Source organism: Sitophilus oryzae, unplaced genomic scaffold, assembly GCF_002938485.1.
Source record: "Sitophilus oryzae breed Bouriz unplaced genomic scaffold, Soryzae_2.0 scaffold_942_pilon_pilon, whole genome shotgun sequence".
NCBI lineage: Eukaryota > Metazoa > Arthropoda > Insecta > Coleoptera > Curculionidae > Sitophilus > Sitophilus oryzae.
In genome coordinates this window covers 933,107-947,653 of record NW_022147575.1, presented here as the reverse complement: position 1 = coordinate 947,653, position 14,547 = coordinate 933,107, and the positions used below count along the sequence as shown (strand labels likewise).

General features: G+C 34.8%; 1 pseudogene; it reads left to right on the top strand.

Annotated features, from left to right (window-relative positions):
- The first annotated feature begins 1,232 nt into the window (after nt 1–1,232).
- On the top strand, nt 1,233–2,852 carry LOC115890976 (annotated as a pseudogene).
- The last annotated feature ends 11,695 nt before the right edge of the window (nt 2,853–14,547 follow it).

The following is a 14,547-nucleotide window of genomic DNA, read 5'->3' as shown; positions in this document are numbered from 1 at the left end:
TTCACAGTACACCGGACCGTGTCTGAGCCGGGCACGTTATGTGAAGTAGACACCGAGCCACGTCCGAGCCTTCTGTTTATGTAACACCGAGTTGATAACGGGGCTCGTATTAGTTCTGAGTATATTATAAAACACAGCCCCATAGACACGCGAAGATTTAATACGATAACAATGCCAAAGTTCTCGCAAGTGGAATTTAAGAAGTACCAATTACAGTTGATGAAGAAAGAACAACACCTGCTCAAAGGGCAAGATGAAGGACCTATCTTCTTCATTACATCCTTTCATTGTCCAGTTTTATGCATTCCCTGTCATCAAATACTGCTGTAAAATTCACTACCTACTACAGACATGATAAAAAGTGTACTTTGTTTATATTATGACTGCAGATTGCAGTCGGGGCACCAGGAAAAGTACATACATGCTTTCCGCAACGTGGCGGGAACGAAGCGGATCCGAGAAAAAAATGTACACCGACATTTCTGTGCCCGGGCACGGACGAGTTCCGGCGAAGCTCGGATCGTGCTCGGCCTGGCATGAATGTATATGTGTAAATAACACTTGACAATGTTTGGCCGTGTCTTCACCGACGCACGGCTCGGACCCGTCACGGTATAGCGTGAATCATCCTTTATTGGGGCTATTTCGGCTAAAACGAAATTTTTTAAAGGTAGACAATTATAATTTTAGATGTTCATAAAATATTCAATCACTAGTTGATTAAAAAAAGTATACCATTAATTTTACAAATTATATTTTATCCTCTCATAGTATATATGTCTTTTTAATTTTTTGATTATGTAACGAGTAACGAGCACTTTGTTTACTCACCTGTTTCGTCGAACTGTTTGAATCCATTTTTGGTCGGTGTGAGAATCTATGAAGCTATAAAATGTTGTTGAATATCCGGGAAAGTTGAATTATTGAATGTGATTGCACCCAACTACTCTCTAATTCCTTCCCAGGACTTTCACCTTGTCGAGGTGGGAGGGCTCAGTAACCTTCAATATCCAGGGAGCAATGCCGGCGGTAGCGTAGCTACTGGTAGGGCCACCCATGCCGGTAAGGTCTCGAAGTGATGAATGTGAAGCTAAGGAAGTCCATAGCATGCAGCGTCTGACTCAAAGTGAGCGGCTGCAAACAGCGTCTGTATCCATAGTGGGCGGCTGAGATAATACTCGCCAACGCTCGGCAAGCGGGTCGTTTTAACTGCCATTTACCTTCTTAGAACCATGCTAGAGTCGAAATCTAAAACAAGATTACCCCAGATGGGTAGAGCTCAAGTCTCAGAATCCCATCCCGCTACAAATTCGGGCAGCCTCACGGATTCTGGGGGAGGCAAGAAATCGATAAACTACAACAAACAAAAACGAAAACGGACACAGATTATATCCATTGCCACTTATAATATTAGAACGATGAGAACAAATGACCACTTGGAAGAATTTGAACAAGAACTGGGAAATATTAATTGGGACATAGTAGGCCTATGCGAAACAAGGTTGCAAGGAGAAAAAATGACAACTCTAAATTCTGGACACGATCTGTTTCAAAACAACTCAGAAACAAATCATAGCCAAGCAGGAGTAGCTTTTATTGTAAACAATAAATTCAAACACCTCGTCACTAAATATCATTCAGTATCAAATAGAGTGATATATCTAATAATACGCGCTTAAACCAAAGATACAGTATCCAGCTGATACACTGCTATGCACCTACAAGCTCAGCGAGCAGTGAATTGATCGAGGAATTATATGAAGACATTAGCCGGGCTAGGAACCTTGAAAATACACATTACGTAATCATAACTGGAGACTTTAACGCCAAGATAGGGAAAAAGCAACCGGGTGATACAAACTACATAGGAAACTTTGATCTCGGGGAACGGAACGACAGAGGAGACATGCTTGTAAACTTTGTCAACAACGAAAAATTATACTGTATGAATACTTTTTTATCAAAAACAAACTCAGAAAAAATAGACATGGCGGAGTCCAGACGGACGAGTAAAAAATCAAATAGACTTTATCCTCACCAACAAGAATACAATCTGTAAAGATGTCGATGTGTTAAACAGTTTTCGTACAGGAAGTGACCACAGACTAGTACGCGCCAAAATACAAATTTATACTAATATAGAAAGAAGAAAATTAATTACCAGGTCAATGTTTCCTACAAGGGACGCTCTACAACTAAATCAGGAAACCTATCAAAAAGAGCTTGAAAAGAGACTAAAGCCACAGACACTCAGAGATCAAGACCCCAACGACATTCTCAATAATCTAAGGCAGGGCATAACTACAGCAACAAAGAAAATATGTAGTAAAATGAAACACCCTTCGGAAACTAAATTAAAACCAGAAACGACAAAACTAATAAGGGAAAGAAGAAAGACTGACAGAGATGCCCCAGAATATGACACCTTAAATAAAACAACTAAAAGAGAAATAAGAAAAGATCTTAGGGATTATAAGAGAAACCAAATTTTGGAAACAATTGAAAACAATAGAAGCATGAAAGTGTTAAGACGCAAGCAAATGCGCGGAAAACAAAAAATAATAAAAATAAGAAACACACATGGCACGATAACAACAGACAAACATGAAATTAGAAATGAAATTCACAAATTCTACGAACAACTTTATCAGTCTGTTATACCAAACAAAGATAGAGTATAAAAACACATCACAAACGTAGGATCAGAAGATATGCCAGAAATATCAACCACAGAAATTAAATACGCACTTCAACAAATAAAAAATGGCAAAAGCCCAGGAGAAGATCGTATTACACCTGAAATGCTGAAGATAGGCGGAAAACCATTAGTGGATGCCGTGGAGTGTTGTTAAATAAATGTCTGATGGAGGGTAGAATCCCGGACGCATGGAAAAACGCAGAAGTTGTGCTATTATACAAAAAAAAGGAAAACAAACAATTAAAACATTGAAAAAACAACAGAATACAATATACCTCTACATTTGGCCTTTGTAGACTACCAAAAAGCCTTTGACTAGCTGCCTTGTTTCTAGCTGCAATGGAGGACGCGAGAATTGATTCCAGATATTATTCCATTATTAAAAATATCTATGATAGTGCAACCTTCCAAGTTAAATTAGATGATGACCTCAAAACAGAAAAAATACTACTCGGCAAGGGCGTGAGACAAGGACATACCATCTCTCCCAAGTTATTTACACTGGCACTGGAAAATGTCTTCAAGAAATTAGAATGGGAAAATAGAGGTCTAAACATCGATGGGGTACACCTTAGCCATCTGAGGTTCGCAGACGATATTTTCTTTGCTGAGCACCGACATTCAAGAACTAAACACCATGCCATGAGCTAAATGAGCAATCCCAGAAAATTGGCCTTAAAATGAACTTGAAGAAGACCAAGATAATGAGCAACAATATCCATAACATTGCCGTGGACAACATTATTATTGAAAACGTAGACCATTATATATATTTAGGTCATAAAATCAAGCTGGGCAAGGAAAACCAAAATACGGAGATCAAACGCAGGATCCATTTGGCATGGGTAGCATTTGGAAATATGAGCGATATTTTCAAGGATAAAAAGGTGCCCATGAACCTAAAGAAAAAGGCTTACGACAGCTGCATTCTACCTGTGCTTACGTATGGCTTAGAGACTATGGCAATTACTCGAAAAACAGCAGAACAACTACGAGTAGCACAAAGAGCCATGGAAAGAATCATGTTGGGAGTCACCATTAGGGAAAAAATACGGAATACCCACATACGTCAAAAAAGAAAATTAATAGATGTCGTTAGAAGAGTGGCAAGTCTGAAGTGGCAATGGATAGGACATGTGGCAAGACAGGATCCAGACCGATGGCCCCAAAAAATAATCCTATGGAGACCTAGGGGAACAACAAGAAGTGTGGGCCGACCAAAAAAGAGATGGGTCGATGACGTCAGGGCAGTGGCGGGAAGACAATGGATAAGATTGGCTAGAGATCGCGAAGCATGGAAAAAACTAGAAGAGGCCTAGAAGATATCCTAGAAGATATCCAACACTGGATGGAACCAGGCTGAGAAAGAAGAAGAAGAAGAAGACTCTCTAATTACGCTCTCCTTTACGCGTTAACATTTTTTTCGCCGATTTTATTAACATTTGAAATTATCACAACACAACACGACGCGACGCCTAGTTCGAATCCTTTTTCACTTATTTTTTGCTAACCGAAACAGCGTTACTAGAGACACAGCTAGAGATGAGCAGAAAATCGCAAAAAAAGAAATCGAAATAAATGGATCAGGGAAAGTTATAGAAGTGAGCCTTGAGAGTTGAAGTTACAAAAATAAAATATACAAAAATGTAACACCATTTTTGGATGCTTTGATTTCTTATAGCTTTTTAACAATTATTTTAACCGGTATTGGAACTTTGTTCCACCGATATGCTTTTTATAATTAAATTTATCCACTTCCCCAGCACCGCAGAATATAGAAACGGTAAATCAATGTCACCTCACCCCTTCCCGAATTATCATAGGGGGCCCGGGTGATTTTAGGGGGTTCACAGGGTGGCGCTAGTGTCGTTTGAGCGGTAATAAACGATCCTTCGAAGATTCTCCGCGGTCATATTTCCTGCTCTATTGGTCCCGAAAACTAAACTTTGCCGAGGGCTGAATCGGGCGGAGGTGGGAAACAGTCCCCGAAACGGGGGAGACCAAATGAAGCGCGAAAGATGACTGGGACTCGCCTGGCGGCGTGACAGTTTTATTTGGGGGGAAGAGGTGTTCTCCCCCCACGGGTTTGCGATAGGAAATGTGGAGATTTGATGGCGCGTTATGGACTGGCGACCTCTTGTCTACCGAATTTACATTATTAGCTGCTTTTAACAAAAACAAAATATTTTATGGGTATATGTGGGAAGGCAATGTGCATAATTTAAAATTATTTTGAAATGTACAGGGTGTGTCAGAACCGAGGTCAGAACTAAGATTCATATCAAAGTTATATTTTTTCTGAAGGAACATCCGGTATTTTATTTCATTTTTGGATTCTTGGGCATAAAATAAGGCATTTATTATAAGGGTATAATATGTCTAAAAGCTTTGGTTTTTGAGATATTTAAAGATATTTAAATATGCACGCTATAATAAGAAGTTATAATATAGCCTAAACTATCATTTGAGATTGGGGGTTGGAGACGGGAGGTTCTAAATAATGGTTGCCAAATATAAGCATCAGTACCGCATGATAAAAAAACGGCGTCAGCGATGGCTATGAAATGAAGATCGCTCTCATTTTATATGTAAAATTAAGTATATGGGGAATGTCATCGATGTTCATTTCCAAGCCAACTCGACGCTTTTTTTTCGGACTGTTTTTTTTCGATCATACGGTATATTGTTTTTATATATATATATTGGTAACAAGTTAGCTTGTTACCAATCTATTCTTGAATCTAAAAAATACAACTTATAACATTTCTTATAATAGATATATCTTTACAGTTGCCTGAAAATATGTCCTGAGTCAGGACATAGTTTCAGGTAACTGTGTCCTGAGTAAATGTAGTTTTGCAAAGTTCTCAGTTGGAGACAAATTAGCTAAATTAAAGATAATTTTAAGGGCTTGTATTGATGTAATCCTATTGTATAGAGTGTATCTCAGATGGTTAATATGTTTAATATAGCTTGGTCAGTTTGTTTAGCTTTAAAAGATAATTCAATATAATCTTAATCTTAATAATTATTATCTTGACTAATTAAAATATATTTTAAAAACATATTATCCGTCTGAGATACACTCTATAGGTACCCGGTGATGTAGTGGTACAGTTCTCGTCTACCAATCTAAATGTTGTGGGTTCGAATCCTACAGCCGGTTGTTCATCGGTCGACTATTTTTAATAAAATAAAAATAGTTTGGGTACTTAGGTCGACTCAGCCTTAAATGAGTGCTTGGGATTCACAATCCTGAGGTAATAATAGGCGGTTGAAGCATAGTGCTAGCCACATTACCTTCCTTGTATACCGAACGGCTCTAGCATGGCAAGCTGTACCTTGCTACTCCCAAGGCGTTAAACGCTATATACGGGATCTATTATTATATTATTATTATTATTAGATACACTCTATACAATAGGACTACATCAAGACAAGCCCTTAAGACTACCTTTAATTTAGCTAATTTGCCTCCAACTGAGAACTCTGCAAAACTCCATTTACTCAGGACATACTTAAATCCTGAAAGTAATAATCTGTAATAACATCTATTATATGAAATGTTATAAGTTGTATTTTTTAGATTTAAGAATGGGATTTGTAATAAGTTAGATCCTTTACAATATGGATGGAAGAAAGATCAAAAAGGCAATCTAACACCTATTCAATCAACAGAAGATGTGGCGCCTCCTGACCTAACTAAAATCATTGTTTTTTGCAATTGCAAAGAGAGTCAGTGCTCTAAAAATTGCTCTTGTAGAAAACTGGATCTTAAATGTTCTTCAAAGTGTGGTCAGTGCTACGGAATTAGTTGTACAAACTTACGCTCAAAATTACGCTCAGAATGACGCCATAGCAGATTTTATTTAATAACTTTAATTTAATAATATTTTTTTTACCAATAATTTTACTTAATAAATAATATTTAAACGTTATGTTTAATTGTTTTAATGCTTAAATTTATACTTGGTTTATCTATATTAACACTATACTGTTAACGCAAAAATTATAGCTGATTGGTTTAAAAAAACTGGAAAATTTATAAAACGTATAGTAAAAAATTGCTCTATCTCAATTACTATTTATTTTAGAAAGAAAATGATTAAAGATAAAATGTTGTGGACCGAATGGGACTTTTGAGGGGTTAATTAGGAGATCATTATCTACACATTCCTGTTGAGATTGGTTGGTTACTAATTTTTTCCACCTTTACATATAATACTCGGCTACGTTTACTGGCCTAGCAGTGGAGGGACAGCATCTGGAGGCATACAAGGTTTTACAAATTCTGAATCTACAAAAAAAATAATTTTCATGTAATGTTAGTGTTAAAGCTTAATAATTTCTATAAAATGGTGTGGCTTTGAACACCATTTGGCCAAACTTCAAAAACTCACGCGTGTGTTATATTTATTTTATATGCATGTATACATGTGAGTAATGTCTGTATAAGTAGTGGCTGTCCGATAAAAGAAAAATAATTTTTGGATAAAAGAAAAGATTTTACCGCCTAAGCATAAAAGTAAAGCACTTATAAAGATAAAAGTACGTGTCAAAGTATGTGTAAAGTGTCAAATTCAACGAGCGTAAGCATAGTTCCTCGATATACAGGGTCCGGCAATAGTGCGTCGGGCATCTGTAGCTCCTAGAATAAAAAATTTGGATTTTGTTCAAGTGCAAATATAAAGTATGTACCAGGATGTATTTCAGGAAAATATTTTAAGTTCTATAGGGTGTCTCAAAAAAGTGTGAGTGGATCGGGATGATTTTTTTAAATGGAACACCCTGTATATTATTGCATTTTTGGCTTCCTTTTAGATCACTTTACATAAACCTAAGATATGAATAGATATATTTCGATAGTTTTAGAGATATTAAAAAATAAATCAAAAATATATATTTTACAGCCGTTTTAAAAAAAAAATATTAAAAATACAGGAACTGTTCTGAAATCAAAAGTATATTAGCTATTTACTTTAGATGGTCTGTTCTTATTTTGCTATAAATATGGTAATCGTAAATCATACAGGATGTTCAATATTCTACGCCAAACTTTCTAAAATATAAAATATTTTTCTTTGTTTTTTTAAATGGAACACCCTGTATATTATTTTTTTATTAGATCGAGAGTTAAAAAATGAACATTTTTTGTATTTAGAGTATTTCAAAATTTTTAACGGTTATTACGCAGTATTATTTCATATGGCGCACTGTGGTCAATTTTGTCAAATTAGCCGGAAAAAAATATTAGTGAAAATTACTTAACTTTGATTACTAGCTATATCCGATTTTATATGTTAGGTATCATAAAATTACATTAATAATATAATTAATAAGAACAAGTCGTATACAGGGTGTATAATAATTAAAAACTTGGAAAAGTTTCGTTATTTTTTATTTTAAATAGATTTTGTTCGCGATCATTTGCATATGTTAGATATTTAAAAATTATCATATTATAAGAATAATACTATGGATCTTACAGATTTTGCTAACAGTTGCTTTTAAAAAGTCAACAACCTCCAAGCATTTAATATGGGCAATACGTCCTAAAAATGACCTGGACTTAATAGACGGATTAGGACGGTAAATTTGTAGGTTTGGTAAAGTTGTCTAATGGTTTAACTATCAACTTAACTTTATTTAAAACTGAAACCTCATAAGACTTTTTTCTGCTAGTTCGTTAAAAAAAATGTATATTCTAATAATTTAAAAAAAATCTAACCATATCAAAATTATTTACTCATATTTAATACTCAACAGAAGAACGTTAATGTCAAAAAACTTACCAACAACAATTGCTCTTTCCATTTTAGATAGTATTAATGACATATAACTTTTTGCATGGAATACGCAAATTAAAAACTTTATTCATGTGCAAATAACAAGATTATTTAGTTTAATTTGTCAACTATACTACACTTTCAATCAAAATAACAGTAAATTCGCAACGACCTTTGACATATTTGTTAATGAAATGTTTTTAGCAACTATTTCAAAGCCTACTTATGGAGTTTTTGACGCCGCTTAGCCTCATCAGATTTTTTAATATTTTCCTGTTAATTTTTAAAAATTGACCACAGTGTGGCGCTTTCAATGGTAAAATACGAGAGAAAAATCATTGGGTGGCTTTCATAAAAATTTACTGTGGAAAATGCCATATGAAATATAAAACCGCAAATATCTGCGAAACCGTTAAAAATTTTGAAATACTCTAAATACAAAAAATGTTCATTTTTTAATTCTCCGTCTACTGAAAAAATAATATACAGGGTGTTCGATTTAAAAAAACCAAGAAAAAATATTTTATATTTTAGAAAGTTTGGCGTAGAATTTTGAACATCCTGTATGATTTACGATTTTCATATTTATAGCAAAGTAAGTACAAACCATCTAAAGTAAATACCTAAAATAGTTTTGATTTCAGAACAGTTCTTGTATTTTTAATAATTTTTTTATGAAGGGCTGAAAAATATATATTATTTATTTATTTTTTAATATCTCTGAAACTATCGAAATTTATTTATTCACATCTTAGGGTTGTGTAAAGTGATCTGAAAGAAAGCCAAATATGCAATAATATACAGGGTGTTCCATTTAAAAAAAAACCATCCAGGTCCACTCACACTTTTTTGAGCCACCCTATAGAAGTTAAAATATTTTCCTGAAATACATCCTGGTACATACTAGTGATGGGCAAAACTGTTATTTTTAGGTAACAGTTGAAACTGTTATAGTTATTTATAAAAAACAACTTAAAATAACGGCTTAAAAATAACAGATTCCTTTATTTTATTGCTAAATATCTGAAATAGTATGAGGCGGTCACCGCCAGGCGTATTAACGCAGTTGCAAGTTGCAATAATGACATGCTAGGTGGTAGTATTTCCAGGGTGTCAACACATTTCTAAATATCGATTGTTATCTAAAATACCTCTCTAAAAACGGTGGTTGTTTACAAATAAGCGCTGTTTACAAATTGCGATATAAAAAAGCCAAAATTCCGCCACTCGTTTATACGTATACATTCCGATCTACCTACGCATTGCCCCTCGATCCGCGTAGATCCTGAATTGAAGAAGCTATTAGTTATAATTTTACCATTTGCGGGCAAAAAATAGCAATATAAGAAAATGTGTAGTATATTCTTCATAAGTAAACTACATCTACACAATAGAGTTCGAATTAATTTTACACTTAAACTAGCGTGTACCCGCGACTTCGTTGGCGTCGAATTAATAATTTGGAATGGTGATGATAAAGCAAAGCAAGAATTTCTATTAACATACAAACTGGATAAAATTTTCTCACATTTGCCAAAAATAAGCTTTAAACGTCGAGCAGTTTAAGCAGAATCGTGATTAATCAATTACTCAACTTTTTGGAACACCCTGTATGATTTTTCAAAAAATTTCAAAATATGTAAAAAAACAAAATAAATTATGCGTGTCCAAGCGTTTTCCCGAAAGACTAACCGTTTTTTAAATAACAAATATTGTGATATTTGATGGGCGTTTTCACCCTCTTGGAATTTGAGATTCGAGAAACCCCTCCTTATCGAACCTCAACCCCACAATCAATCAGTTTGCGAAAAATCAGCTTTAAACGTCAAGCAGTTTAAGCAGAATCGTGATTACTCAATGGTCATATTTTATGAAACACCCTGTATATATTTTTAAAAAATCTTAAAATATGTAAAACAACGAAATAAAATATACGTGTTTAAGAGTTTCTCCGAAAAACTCACCGGTTTTTAAATAAAAAATATTCTAATATTTGAGGGTGGTACAAAACACCCTGTATACCTTTTTAAAAAATCTGAAAATATTATTCCAAACCAAACCAAACCTCCGCCCGTTATGCTCGTAACAGGTTGAAAAACAATGTATCTAAAACAACTGATGCCGTTATTCTCCAACCTGTTTCGAACCTCCATCGACAATCGACCGATGCAGCCAGCGTTCCTTGCCCACTCCTATTATCTCGACCGCCAGGCGTTATGCCCGCAACTGTTTCAAAAAACCTGCTTCTTTTATATCCTATTATTTTTAAGCTGTTGCGACCGTCGACGGCATCGACCGAAGCAGCTACGTTCGCCGTAGCGCATTCCCCACTCCGTTGTCCGTTGTCTCGCCGCCTGTATCGATGGTTGACGAAATAACATGTTTTCCATCAATACTAGTTGTTTTTTGGAATTGTTTCGAGCAGCATTGAATTTTGTGGCGGTGCAGAGCGCCGACTTCGTTTTCCGTTTCACGAGCGGCCGATATCTACGCGTCGTTATTTTTTAGAAGTAGTAACGGTTGCGTTATGTTATTTCTAAATAATTGTTATAAAATAACAGATAGTTAAATAACAACCCATCACTAGTACATACCTTAGGTTTGCATTTAAACAAAATTCTCAAGTTTTTTATTCTGGGAGCTACAGATGCCCGACGCACTATTGCCGGACCCTGTTCTATTACTTCCAGGGTATTATTTTAAATCATTTTATATTATTTGGAACCTTTGAAATTGTTTCAAAACTTATTTGTGGCGTTTGAAAAAAATAGTAAATAGTAATTATAGTAAAAATGACTTTTTGTGTCTCGGCTGTATCAGCAGCCTCTTCAAATATCTCTAATAGCCCTAGTAAGTATGTAACCCCTAAAGGTCTTAGTGCAATAAACACATAACAGGAACGTATATATCTATATATAGAGGGGGTGATATAGTGGCCGTTTCGCTTTAATTCGAACTTTACGAGTCCCTGGGGAGTCTGCGGTCGGGGCAAATTTAAATATTTTCAGGATTACGTCTTTTAAACTGATAAAAACAGTGAAAAGGTGGGGGTGAGATGGTATAACTTTTATCGTTAACAGAGAACAGATCACTCATGCATCGGCGATACATCTTCTTTAACGTATATACAGACATGGCCAAAATTATTGCATATTATATCGTTTAAAAATATACGGAAATGAATTTAAAGAACCTTCTTTTTATAGCTTTGATAATCTGTAATAAACATTTTTTTGTTAAAATGGATATGGTAAACAATGTTTATCGTTCAGACCCAATTTTATTACAAATTCTTGCACATTTCGATTTGTGGTCTCTTGGGTTTCAGAAGAAATTTGACCATTGTTTTGGCCTTAAAATGCCTAGAAACATTATTTCACAGTTTAATAGAGTCAGAATAGTAACACTGTCTCAACAGGGCTACCGGCAAGTTGCAATAACTGAAATTGTAGGAGTTAACCAAAGCGATGTTTCACGAATATTAAAAAAAAACAGGGAGACAAACGAAGTTACAGACCGGCCTTGAAGAGGTAGAAAGAGAGTTACTACTGCTGTGCAAAACCGTCAAATATCCCTAATTGCACGACGCAATCCCCTGCTTTCTACACTGATAAAAAAGATAGACTTGGACTAAAGTCGTCATCGTTCTTAAAAAAAAAATTAGTGGCAAGAGAATTTATTTTAGCGTAAAAGAAAATATTTTGCCTGAAGAAAAACTTTCTTAACTCAAGAAAACTGGTTCTCTGGGAAAATTCGAAAATTTCTCTTGAATCTATTTTCATTCAACCAAGTGCAAGTTACTTTGTTTTAAGATAATAACAAAAATACGCTAGGAAGTACTTCATTCAAGAAACATGGCCATTTTTCCAATACCCAAATACTCTTTTGATGAAAAATAATAACGACACGCAAAGACGATGACGAAGGACGGTATATACAATCAGTCGGCAGTCCGATCAGTCGTACGTCGCATTTCATAGGTCGCACATCATAGTACGCACGGGTTTTGTTGCTTGGAATTTTCCACTTGGAATTTTGCATAATTTGATTTTTACACGCATATCGTATAACAAATTAGTGATCGTTAACATGCATTTGTCATTTTTTATGGACAAATTTTAGGATATATGGATTCTTTAAAGGAGTTTCTGAAAAAATGGAAATTAGAGCATTATTTGCTATATTTGAAGGTAAGAGACATTTACATAATGCACCTGTTTAGATAATGGATGCGTGACTATAGATAGAATAAGAATATAAGTATCGGTTTTTTATGCAAATAATTACAAAAATTTTAGAATTTCAAGTCATCGTATTAAAAAAATCAAAATGTGAAGACTGGTTATAATTTTAATAATTTGTTTGCTTTACTTTGATTAATCGTGATGTAACATTTTTTTGTAATTTGTAGAGTGATGAACCACCCCAAAAAATACCAAGGAGTGAAGAAGCAGAAATAACTACTATCGAGGAAAATAATATCACTTTACTTACTACAGACTAGGAAAACCTAAATTTATCAGAAAATAATATACCTACCTCGTAATATGCCTGTATATGATGTATAGACTTCTCTTAGATCAAAATAAATTTTAATTGAGTCAATTGTATTCGCTATTGGTTTAAGAAAAGTGTCTCTTTAATTAAGAAATGTCCCTTTTCAATCAAGAATTTTTGCATGAATCAAAGAGACTATTGTTCTTGTAGCAAGAACATATTTGCATATTAATTTTGGGTCAAGAGTGAAATACTTTGGACAGTTAGATTCTTCTCTTCTCTAAAGTAGTTTTTTAAAGCTTATGAAAAGATAGTTAATGCTTTGGGTAAAGAAACGTCGTTCTTGGCCAATCTTTTGGGTCAAAGTCATATTAATTTCGACTGAGAGATCCTTTTTTTCAGTGTAGTACTGCTATAAAAAATGAGTTAGCTTGCTTTGAAAGAATAAATGTTTCAAGAAAGACCATAGCAAGAAGACTCCATGACAGAAGATTACATTACATTTAAAGAGGCCTCTACGTGTTCCAAAGCTTAATTTACCGCACAAAATTACGCCACTACAATGGACTGTAGAGATGAGAGCAAATGGACCTAATTGGAATGTCGTCATGTTTAGTGATGAAACAAGAATAGGCCTAGTGTCAGACTTGCGACGAACTTTGGTCTGGAGAGCATCTGGAATACGAGCACGCTTGAATGCAGCTCAACCCCATGTCCCGTTTCAAGTGGGAAGCATTATGGTATTGATAGGTATATAATGCACAGAGCTCGAACTCCTCTTGTTTTTATTGATGGCACAATGACAGGTGCCTCATATCTTAGAGATGTTTTAGAGCCTATCGTGCGTCCATTTCGAGAAGCAGTGGGGGATGAATTTGTTTACATGGACGATAATACTCCTCCCCATCGCACTTTAAAGGATTAGCACTTTTGCGAATTTTGCGAGGAAGTGGGTATAAGAAAACTGTAGTGGCCACTTTTAAATTATTAATTTTAAAAAAAATATATACTTAAACCATTAAATTCTACATAAAAAGGTACTTTGGAAATACCGTAACTCCGAAACGGTAACAGATATCGATATGTGGTTTTCATCATCATGTTTTTGATAAAAATTGAGCTCCAGACATCGATATTAGTTTTCGTCTATCTCCTATAGAAACCTGTGTTTCCCTTTAAAACTCCAATTTGGCCCACCCTGTACAAAGTATTTAAGGATCTCATTTAAGTTCAAATTTTAATATTTTAAGTGCTTTTTTGATTCTCCATTAATGTTTACAATATACAATTATACAAATTAATCTGCAAATATACCGAGAATCTGCCCTGGAATATTTCTTTACATAATATTGGTACATATTTCTTTTTCCGATTCACTAGGACATATATGTATACATTTGCGGCGAATTCAGGAGTAAGACTATTTTCTTTAAGAGCTTGATACCATTAGCTATAAAAAAGAACCTTCTCCAGCAAGCCATAAAGCCATTGTTCCCTGAAAAATTGATGTCAGGAAAAGGTGACATTAGTTGGCTCTTCAGAAGTTTCCTCGGCTTAGCTCTAAGG